Source organism: Tamandua tetradactyla, chromosome 10 (assembly GCF_023851605.1).
Source record: "Tamandua tetradactyla isolate mTamTet1 chromosome 10, mTamTet1.pri, whole genome shotgun sequence".
Lineage (NCBI taxonomy): Eukaryota > Metazoa > Chordata > Mammalia > Pilosa > Myrmecophagidae > Tamandua > Tamandua tetradactyla.
Window position 1 is genome coordinate 10418478 of NC_135336.1, and position 10782 is coordinate 10429259.

The window sequence follows — 10782 nt, forward strand, 5'->3', positions numbered from 1 at the left end:
TTTGAAACACATCCATTATAGCACTCCAGCATCACCTTCCATAATTAAGACACAGAAAAAGCTGAGAATTGAAAGCTGCTAGAAACAATATGCTTCTGTCTTCTCTTCTGTTCTTTGTGTTTTCCCCACCAGACTGTGAGAGCCTTCATTTACATTTCTTTCCCTTTAGCGTTCTCACACATTCAATGCTCGTTAAGGAAACTGTTTAATATTTTTTGCAAAATAATTCTTGACAAAAGTATGCAGGTAGAAGTCATACATGTAAGGAAAAAGTAACAAGAATGTTTGAAATTGATATCTTCAGATGGATATTTTTTTTTATCCAGAAAGGCCTTGTGCTTTAGTCATTTTGAAGAAAGAAGACAGAAATTTGCACATCCCATTTAAGGATAGTACATCAGACTGTTTTAATTAATAAACCCACGCCAGTCCATTATCATGAACTGGGGCAAAGTAGGAAATCAAGTTTTATTGACTTTTTATGACTTGTTAATGTTCTGCATTGTTGAGATAATCTCTTTTGAGACAGTTGACAAGAATAAGAGAATACTCTTTAAGTGACACATTTGAGTTACTGAGAAGTCATTAGCTAAACTTCATTAGTGACCTAATCTTCAAAGCCACAAATAAAATTTATATTTTTGCACAGGCGCAATTTAAGGATATTTCCACTCCCACATCAATAAACTGTCAAATATGGTTAATCTTAAATCATCATCCTAATCTCCTTACCTCTGGGTTCCATTATTAAAATAGAGAACTAGGGTCTCTTACTCCTTTTTGTTAACTTTATTGCTTTCTCCTTTATCCCAATGACTTATCCCTCATCGCTCTATGCCTTCCATTAAAAGAAAAAGTCCCACACTCTCCAAATTCCTTGAATTTATTCTATACTGGACCTGCTTCTCATAAATCCAAGTCTATAGGGAATGTGCTGTGAATTGCAAGTAAGAAGACCTGAGCTCCAACTATTGATCTATCACGGACTTGCAATGTGACTTTAGACAGGGCAATTTCTCTCTGGATCTTTAATTTTCCCATGTGTAAACACAGTGGGTGTTAGAGTTGATGATCTTCATGGTTTCTTTCAGTCAAACACAAATTTCTCACATCCTTCAAAGTCTCTCACAAATCCCTTGCCGTGGAACTGTTGCATCTTTCAGACACTAGAGGGGGCTTCCTAAAGACTTTTCTAACACACCCAGGACTAAATAAGAGATCTTACATATCTCTTGATGACAATCCACATTCTGATTGAGAAATGTGATTTCGCTTTCTACTTTAAGGTAAATGTGAAAGATATAAATGTTGCAGCAATTATAACAATTTGTGTTCATATGACTTTTTAGCCGGAGGATAATTTAAGTTGCTTTAAAGATCAACCAGATCTAGGATTTTCCATCCTTTATCCTCTATCTTAAAATCTATGAAGATTTAGGGAAGTGCTCTTAGAAATCAACATAAGAGATGTATAGTTGTGAGAGTGGAATTCTGAAATGCATTTTCCCAATGGAGCTAGTTTTTTTTTTTGCCTGGTGATATTGTAAAAGGAGAGTTATGATGGCCCGGTGCTCTTTTTGAAGAACATTCTTTAGGAAACAAACTCATATGCTTTGGTAAAGACCAATTTAAAATTAAAAAATATTATGATCTCATTTCTTAAGTTGCAAACAAAGAAAATTTGGGAAGTTTGAGTAAACAAATAAAGATCTATTCATTATCCTAAGGGTAATATAGGTTAAGAGGAAAAGTTAATGTGCATTCATATCACTATTTTTTAAAAAAAGAGTCCAACAGATCTTTATATCAAGAAGAGCTGACATAATCTGATTCTTTGCCTTTTTTATAGATTATTTTCCTATTCTTTCAGAAATTTTTAGAATTTATTTTTTATATTATTACATTTCAGTATGACATCTTTGTATGCCGGGATTTTCTTTCTTCTAAGGCTTGAAACTATACCTAAGGGTTTCAATTTGATATCACATGCCTGTTAATTGTGAGGAGTACCAATTATTGGGAATTCTTATGTTCTTTTTCTGCATTTATGATATTCCTACAATGGGAGTGCTAGCAAGTTTCTTTCTAACTTCCATTTCTTTAGCAACCTGTATTCCCTTCTGTTAGCCACCCGTCCTTTTTCCTTTGTGTTCTTTATTCTAACAATTACATTGTGGCAACCAATATCTCCAGCTGATTCTTGCTTCCTGTTTTTTATATCCTCCCATACATTTCTGAGAATATTTATATTCATGTTGTAAACACTAATTGTTTCTGTCCCATTAGCTCTGCAATCTCTATTGTGGGTTATTCTATTTGTGCTCTTTCAGAGAATTTACACTTCTCAGAAAGCTCAGGGATTTTTACTGTGAACTCATTTTCATTCATTTGAGCCTATAAGGTGCCTTTAAGACTATAAGCTTCAAATGTTGGGATTATTTCATTTTGTTCCATTTACTAAGTATGACTCCACATATGTCCTTCTTTGACTTTTCTGACATTTCAAAGTTTTGGTATGGAAACAAAAGCCAGAATCCCACACTTAGATAATGCTTGTATAAAGATGACAAACCTATTGAGTTGACTGATAATATTTCATTTCCTATACAGGTTTGGAAATTACACTAACATAATATTCTTAATGTCCTTTCTCCACCTTTCTCTTGCTTTTGCTCTCAAAATGCTATTTCTCTAGTTTTGAGCACTATTTTTTTCTTGTCGTCTACATAGCCCATATATTACTGAGTTTGAGTAAAATGGGTAAGATAGCTTTAATGGGGGTTATCGGTAAATACAAATATGGAATGGTTTTATAAAAGAAAGAATGCTACATAAATTTTCAGTAATCAAATTTAAGGAATTATATAATATCTGTTTGAGACATTATGTGCTGTGTAAAAGAACACTAAAAATAAACATAAGATCTGCATTTAAATCCTGGATCTACTTTTCCTTAATAGTTTGAATTTAAAGTAACAAGACCTTTGGGATTCTGTTTTAAATTTGTAATATATGAGCAGGAATTAATTTCTTCTCTTTTGCCACGGGTACATACATACAAAAAGAGTATGCAATGAAGAAATAAAGTGCACACACACGTGTGTGTGTTTTAATTTGGGTGTTCACCTGAGAATCCCCTGTGCAGGACTCCTTTGATGAGACATGCTAGAGCAAGGCACTTGCATTTAAATGCTTACATGAGATGTCTATTTCTTTTAGTCTAGAATGGCTATTCTGTGATGCAATCACCAAGTGCATTTACTCAATCAGTCACATGAGACATTTATGGCTGCTCAGCTGCACCTTGAAGCACATATGGAACAGAGAGAATGAATATAAGGTCTGTTTTGCAAGGGCAGACCTCACAGCAGTTTGACCAGGCGTGTGTTAGCCATAGGAGTAAGACTCACAAAGATTGTGGTACCTGGATGCAAGAACTGAAAAAGAAAGCAGGGTATTTGCTTGCTTCTTAAAGAAAAGAAACCTTATCTACCACAAAAAGTGACCCAGTCACTGACTCATACTCAGAACAGTCAAATGACCATCCCCTTTTCCAATGGACAATTCACAAAACAAAACTGAGGGATGTATTGATTTTTTATTAAGGAGAACTACTTTGTTTAACCCACTTTGTGCCTCAGATGGAAACTATAAATTTTGACCAGGTTGCATTTATCACACTTGTTAGAGCATGGTACACATTCAATATATGGTAGTTTGTTATTAGAATTTTTACCAGCCTTAATGTTATAGGCAGCTCCCATCACTCCTATATGTAGAAAATGTATAATTCATTGGGCTTCAAGAAATATTGAAATCCCCACTAGTAATATTATTATTACCTGATCCTTGGAGTTAAGGGACTTGAATTTGGAAATTTTAGGTTTATCATTTGATTTCCTATCATTAATATTAAGCATTAAAATGAATATAAAATCTTCAGAAGTACATAAAATAAAATAATTTTATCAAAACTTGTGGGCTATAAAAATGTATACAGGAGAATTATAAATTAAGTAGAAATACTGTGAAACAAGAAAAATCAATATTAATTAGCTACTTTTTTCAATCCAAGAAACCAGAAAAATAGGATAAAGAAAGAGAGAACAGAAACAATAAAGAATAGAAGTAATTACAATTAGAGAACTGAAAACAAAATCAAGTTAATCAATAAACTCAAAAGCTAGTTTTTTTCCTTTAAGAAACTAATGAAACAGAGATTTATGTAGGTCCCTGATTATGAAAGTAGAGAAGGAAAAAATAAATATTAGAAAGAATAGAGACTAAACTTTTATTATAGTTGCGTTTTTGGAAATCATAAAAACATTATGGATTTTTAAATATCAATAATTTTGAAACAAAAAAAATGATGATCCTTTTGAAATATGAACCAGCAAAAGTGACTCAAGAAAATGAGACAGAATATCGTGATAATTTTTAAAGAAACTAAATGCCTAGGTAAAAATCTCCCTCCAAAATATATGCTATTTCAGATGGCTACTTAAGTGAGTTTTTGGTCAAACATTCAAAGAATTGATCATCTCAATCTATGAAGACAGTTGCAGAGAAGAGAAAAAGAGGGAACACTCCAAATGATGTCACGAACCTTTGATAATTTAGTTTCTTTAAAAATTATCACAATATTCTGTCTTATTTTCTTGAGTTACTTTTGCTGGCTCATATTTCAAAAGGGTCATCATTTCTTTTTGTTTCAAAATTATTTATATTTAAAAATCCATAATAACTCAACTATAGACACAGTTAAGTCTCCATTCTTTCTAATATTTATTTTTTCCTTCTCTACTTTCATAATCAGGGACCTACATGAATCTCTGTTTTATTAGATGTCATGAACCTTTGATCAAAATCTGAACCATGGTAGTAAAAGAAAGGAGAATTATTGGTCAGTTCCCCTTAAAAGCAGAGCATTTTTAGTACATTACAAAAAAACACATCAGAAAATGTTGCTTCTATATATTCATACTCATGCCTCCATGTTTTTTGAGCAATTTGACTTTCTTTATTGTCACGAATTGTGTTACAAATAGATTTTGAATATTGCCTTTGATGTTTAATTGGGTTCAATCTGATTTTTTGCTATTTTTTTATACTGACTTCTATGCTCCATGAGATATGTTTATTTTCTCTTGGGCTTCAGAATTTCACTGTCTGTTGGATACTAAGTTACCTGATACTTTTCCTAACACTCTCCCTATGTTCTGATTTCTGCCTTCTTTTATTCTGCCCCTTTATTCTGGGAGTTAAGGAGCTGTCCATTGCACCTCTAGCTTTATATTCACTCCCTTGAAAAGCACATCCGTTCTCAGGTGTCGAGTAATTCTCATTATATTCATGACTCCCAAACTGAAATCTTCATCCCCATCTGCTCATCAGAGCTCTAATGCTTGGCAGATATTGCTACTGAACATATCACTTTTCAAATTTATTTCCACTAAAACTAAACTCAGCATTTTCGCTATCAGAAAACTGACTTCAAATATCCCTGTTTTCATATCACAATTGCCATGGGCACATTTTTTTATTAACCAAGCTTGCAAATTTGGCATCATCATCTTGGATTTCTCCCTTTATTTATTAACTATAGTTATCTGATGCAGCCTGTAGTATCTCTCACCATTTGACTTTTTTTATACGTTCCTCATTTTGCAATTCTTGGCCAAGCGCTCATCACAAATCTGCACAACAGTATCTTCAATAATCCTCTTGTTTTCCTCCAAGCAGTCCTGCTCACCACTGTTCACTTTTTCTTTGTTAAGCATTGTGTCATCATATTAGATTTGTTCTTCGTTGGTTCATTGTTCACCATTTTTATTGCAACAGAGTTGCAAGATTTTAGGAATCTTCAAATATCAGCTCTTAATATCAACCTTATTTTCCTCTTCTAGTTTGCATCCCTTCAAGTTCCATAAATATAATACTCCTTATAAGTCAATCACATAGAAAACCAAAACAGGAATCTCCTGCTGTGGCGTTGTAAATAATACTATTGGCTATGTAATAAAGATTATAATTTTAGGTGAATCATGCTTTTTAAATTTAAAATACCTACTATTTTGAAATGGAAAATTTGGAGAGACTAAATTGGAAAGGGAGGTTATTAACCCATGGCTGTTTTACTAGCAGGTTATTTTATTTTAGTTTTTTTAAAAAATTGTTATTTGTTTAATAGCAATTAAGTTACAGAGAACTATTTTTAAAGTTTTGAATGTGGAGACTTCTCTTTGAAAGCAAACATTTGGCTGTGATTGTTAATTGGTTTGTTCCAGACACGATAGGAAAGGCACTTGACATGGCTTGTCTGACGTAACCTTAAAGGGAGTTATTAAGAAAATTGCCTGTAACTTGTACCAGTCTGTGGTTTCTGCATTTTCCCTTTGGCTTATGTTTTCTAATTCCCTACTCCCCAACCACATCAGTTGTTTCCTAATTCACTTTAAGTCACATATCATCATGACAACGTCTGTTACTCAAGACCCCTGAGTCCCTGGCCAACCTCAGAGGTTATTTAATATAACAGCAGAGATTATGTGATTGACAATGAAATTAGATCTCAGGCTGATACTTAACTTACAAGGAACCGTGATCAACTCTTGGAAGATATTTAAATTTTGGCAAATATCATTCTAAATCTGTTCTTTTCATCGTACAAAACTCTTAGATTACTTTATATGAGAATTTCCTCCGACTGCTAACTTCAGCAACAGCATCAAAGACACTAAATTATAAGATTACCATTATTTAAAGTAATAGCTAGCTTCTCATTTATAGTTAAAGCATTTTGAGAGAAATTCTGAATCTTATTTTTTCAAATTTAATTTTTGGTTCTTCTTGCATGTTGTATACACATTTTGGTTCTTTGAATGTTTTTCATAAAAAACATAGGTATTGTTATTTTACATAATTTCATTCTTAATTTTACAGCAATTTCTGTTTAAAGAGTATATATTAAGAATACATATTTTTGCTTAACTGATTTTTTGCCATTCTTTTATATTGGTTTAAAATAGTTTATAGTGTTGAAGTTACAGAAAGCATCCTTAATTTCCTTTTTTTTTTAGAAATTTACCCCCTATAATCTTAAAAATTTCAAAACTGCGAAAAACTGTCAAATTCTGTTTACTAATATTCAGGATAACATATGCTTTCAATATTAATCTTTACTGATTTTAGCAGAGTTATAAACTTACTGGAATATCTGTACAATTTGTTTAAACTATAGTATATGATTCTCATTTAAATAAAAACATGCATATTTAATAAAACTGCACATAATTTTTTCAAAAATAAGACATTTCTCCCTTAGTCAATGGGAACAAAAATAAAAGATTTTACAATTCTCATTGCCCTATAACTGTTTGAAAAACTTTGTTTGCCCACCCTTTCCATGAATGCACATACACACACACACACACACACACACACACACAGAAACATGTATAGGCTCAAAGAGGAGATTGTAAATTTAATTTTACGTGTGGTACTCTTACCTTGAGATGGGATTTCTTAGCCAGCATCGTACACTGCTGTTTCTAACATTAATTTCTTATTGCTGGGTAACCTCGCCTACTACCTAAAAATGTGTTTCACTGGCTCATAAACAATTATATCATCAATCCCCTCTGTGAGTAACAAGAGACCTTAACCACAAAACTGGGAAATAAAAGGAAGAATTATGCCAGAAGTAACAACAGTGCCAGAAACCTGCTTTGCCGTGATTGGCTAAATGGAGCCAACAAGTTGAGTTTCATTCAGCAGACCTGTTGAGTTAACCTACAAGCATTTTTTTTTTCTTCATTTTCTCTATTTTTCTTTTCTGGAGTCTCCTTTGATTTCCTGCTGGCTTTTTAAATTGAGGATAAAGTTAATTCACTTAACAATGCCACAGCTGGAATTAAGTATGCCTCTTCTCCTAGCGCTGAGGGGAGGGGCCAGTGCTGGTTGGTGTGTGTCTTATTGGATGCCCTACACCCTTGAGGGTTTTTGCAGAATCAGTGGTGCCTCTATGACAGGCAAGAAGTTAACTAATTATGAACATATGGTTTGGCAGATACCTTGTTAGCTTGCCGCTGTGTAGGTGTTTGGAAGGTGGTGGGAGGGGGGGACGTTTGAGGTAGAAGGTGTGGTTAAAAGTCCCACTGATAAGCCTAGGGGAGATTGGATTGATCCTAATCTATTCTTTTTGTCAGGAATCAGCATGCTTCTGGCAGCAACAGCTTGGTAATAACAGAGATTTGTGGCCCTTAAGCTCTTGTGGTGATAGCCGGCGCACGACCAGTCAACAGGCTCCTTACAGGGCCCCCGTTTAATTGGCCACAATGGTGAGAACAGACATGAGATATTAGGCCAAGGTACAACACATGGCTCCTACCTGAAATGTCTCACAATGATCTGAGGCACAGATGTCATCTTTTATTGGTGTGATTATCATCAGAGGAATAAGAAGCCTTGAAACAGGGCTGCAGGAAAGCCTGGAGTAACAGCCATGCAAGTGCACTATTTATGCTGGCATTGCTTAGAGAGAAAGACAGAACTACACAGGTCTGGAAGGACAAATGCCAGACCAGTTTGTGACTTGGTGCAATGAGAAATAAAGTGGCTATTCTATTTTATAGAAAGGAAAGTACTTTGAAAAATTAATGGGACATAGTTTGAAGCATTCTGTGAATTTTATCTCTGCCAGATAAATTGGAAAATCCTTTATACTCTTGGCATTCAAATGCATACCTCTACCAAATAAAATTTTTTTCATCATTCATAATTGTGTATACAACACTTGCTCTTAGTACACATCACTTATACCCCAAATGATTACGTTGCTGTAGTCTCTATACCATCAGATCTTGTGCTCAAAATTAGCCACAATCGATGGGGATATCATTGGTTTTCATTCAGTGTCTCTTAGGCTTCTTCTCTGAATTTATAAACTCTACATTTTCTGGACCATATTCCATAATGCTCATGATAACCTACTTTATCTATCAGGAAATATTTGCTCTTGAAAAATGTCCTAAGTACCTTCAGATCTTTGTCTTTTGCTTACTGATTTTCTTATGATGATTACTCAGGCTGGTATAGACAATATAGAAATAGATCGTGTAAAGTATTATGATGGTTATATCCTGGTGTCAGCTTGGCCAGGCGATTATGCCCAGTTGTCTGGTCAGGAAAGCACTGGCCTGTCCATGCTGCAAGGATTTTTGTGGCTGGTTGATAATCCAGAAGGCTGGTGTATTAAATCATGAGTCAGTTGATTGCATCTGTGGCTGATTACATCTGCAATCAACTGTTGTCTCCCACAAGGTAATCCAATCGGTTAGTTGAAGGTTTTTAAGAGAAAGGAGAGACTCTTTCACTGCTTCTTCAGCCAGTGAGACTCTCCTGCGGAGTTCTTCCAGACTCTTCATCAGAGCCACCAGTTTCACAGCCTGCCCTACACATTTTGGACTCTTCCATTCCCACAGTTGCATGAGACACCTTTATAAATCTCATATTTACAAATCTCTCCCATTGGTTCTGTTTCTCTAAAGAATCCTGACTGACACAATATCATTGGTGAGCATATAAAAATATAGCATCCCTTAGTAGGTGCTCATCAACAACTTCAAGATATTTATTAGCTAACTTACAGATAGAAAAATGGTTAATCCAGATGTAACTCAATAGACTCATCTTCTATGTTCTGTTATTGCACAGAATACATATGGTCAGTGTGGAGTGTGAGTGAATGTGTGTGTGTGCATGTGTGTCAATATGCTTACTGTTTAATTTTCTACAAGTGGTTTGTGTACACTTTCTCCTTTGAAGGAGTTACAACTCATTTTTTTAAAGATCCCAAAATCCTACATTGAAAACACACTCAAGAATCTTGGAATAAGAAAGAGCAGAACTGGAACAGTGTAGAGTTTGAGATCTATAGACATGAGGTTTTAGGCCAAGCTCTGACACTTAGCAGCAATGTGACCTTGGCCAAATTGCCTATTTCTTTATTTTCTCACCCATACACCTGACTACCTAATTTCACAAAGGTGTTGGTGTAAATATGAATTGAATTAATGCACATAAAGATTTTAGCAGCATGCCTGGTACAATTTATGTACTAAATTTATATTTACTAAAAGTGACACGGTAAAGAACAACTTTTTCCCATGCATTTCAAAGTGATTTAGGTGTCAAACACTTTGGGGTAAAATTCAAAGGGAGAGTGAATCCAAACCAAGAAGTTGAGGATCTAGCAAGCCTTCAAATAGAATTTATTTTAGGTCAATACGTAAAGAAACCATGCAGAGCAAAAAAGCTCAGCAGGGGCCGTTCATTTTAGGTCATTTTACTCACCATACTTGTCAGCCTGCACTAAAGAGAAGAAGTTGGAACCCGTCTCTCCTTAGAACGTGCAGATTTTGTAAAACCTCGGCAATGTGGTCAAAGCATGGCTTTTCATCAGAGATTGTAGGTGTTTCACATCTGATTAGCTGCCTGGTGCTCCTAGGTCATGTTGCCCTGCACAGGGTATGCATTACGTATAGTTTTGCCTGTGATAAGAACCCCATTTTCTAGATCCTTCATTTCAGCTGACAGAAGTTTCATGCATAGATCAATAATAGGATCATACATAAAAAAAGTCCTATTCCTTGGAATTAAACTACCCCTAAAACCACATATATATTTCGTTTGCTTCTTTGGTTTTGTTATGAATTGTGAGATAAAACAAACCTATAATATATTACTTTTAGGTCCTGGAAACATAATGTGGTTCTTTTCTCT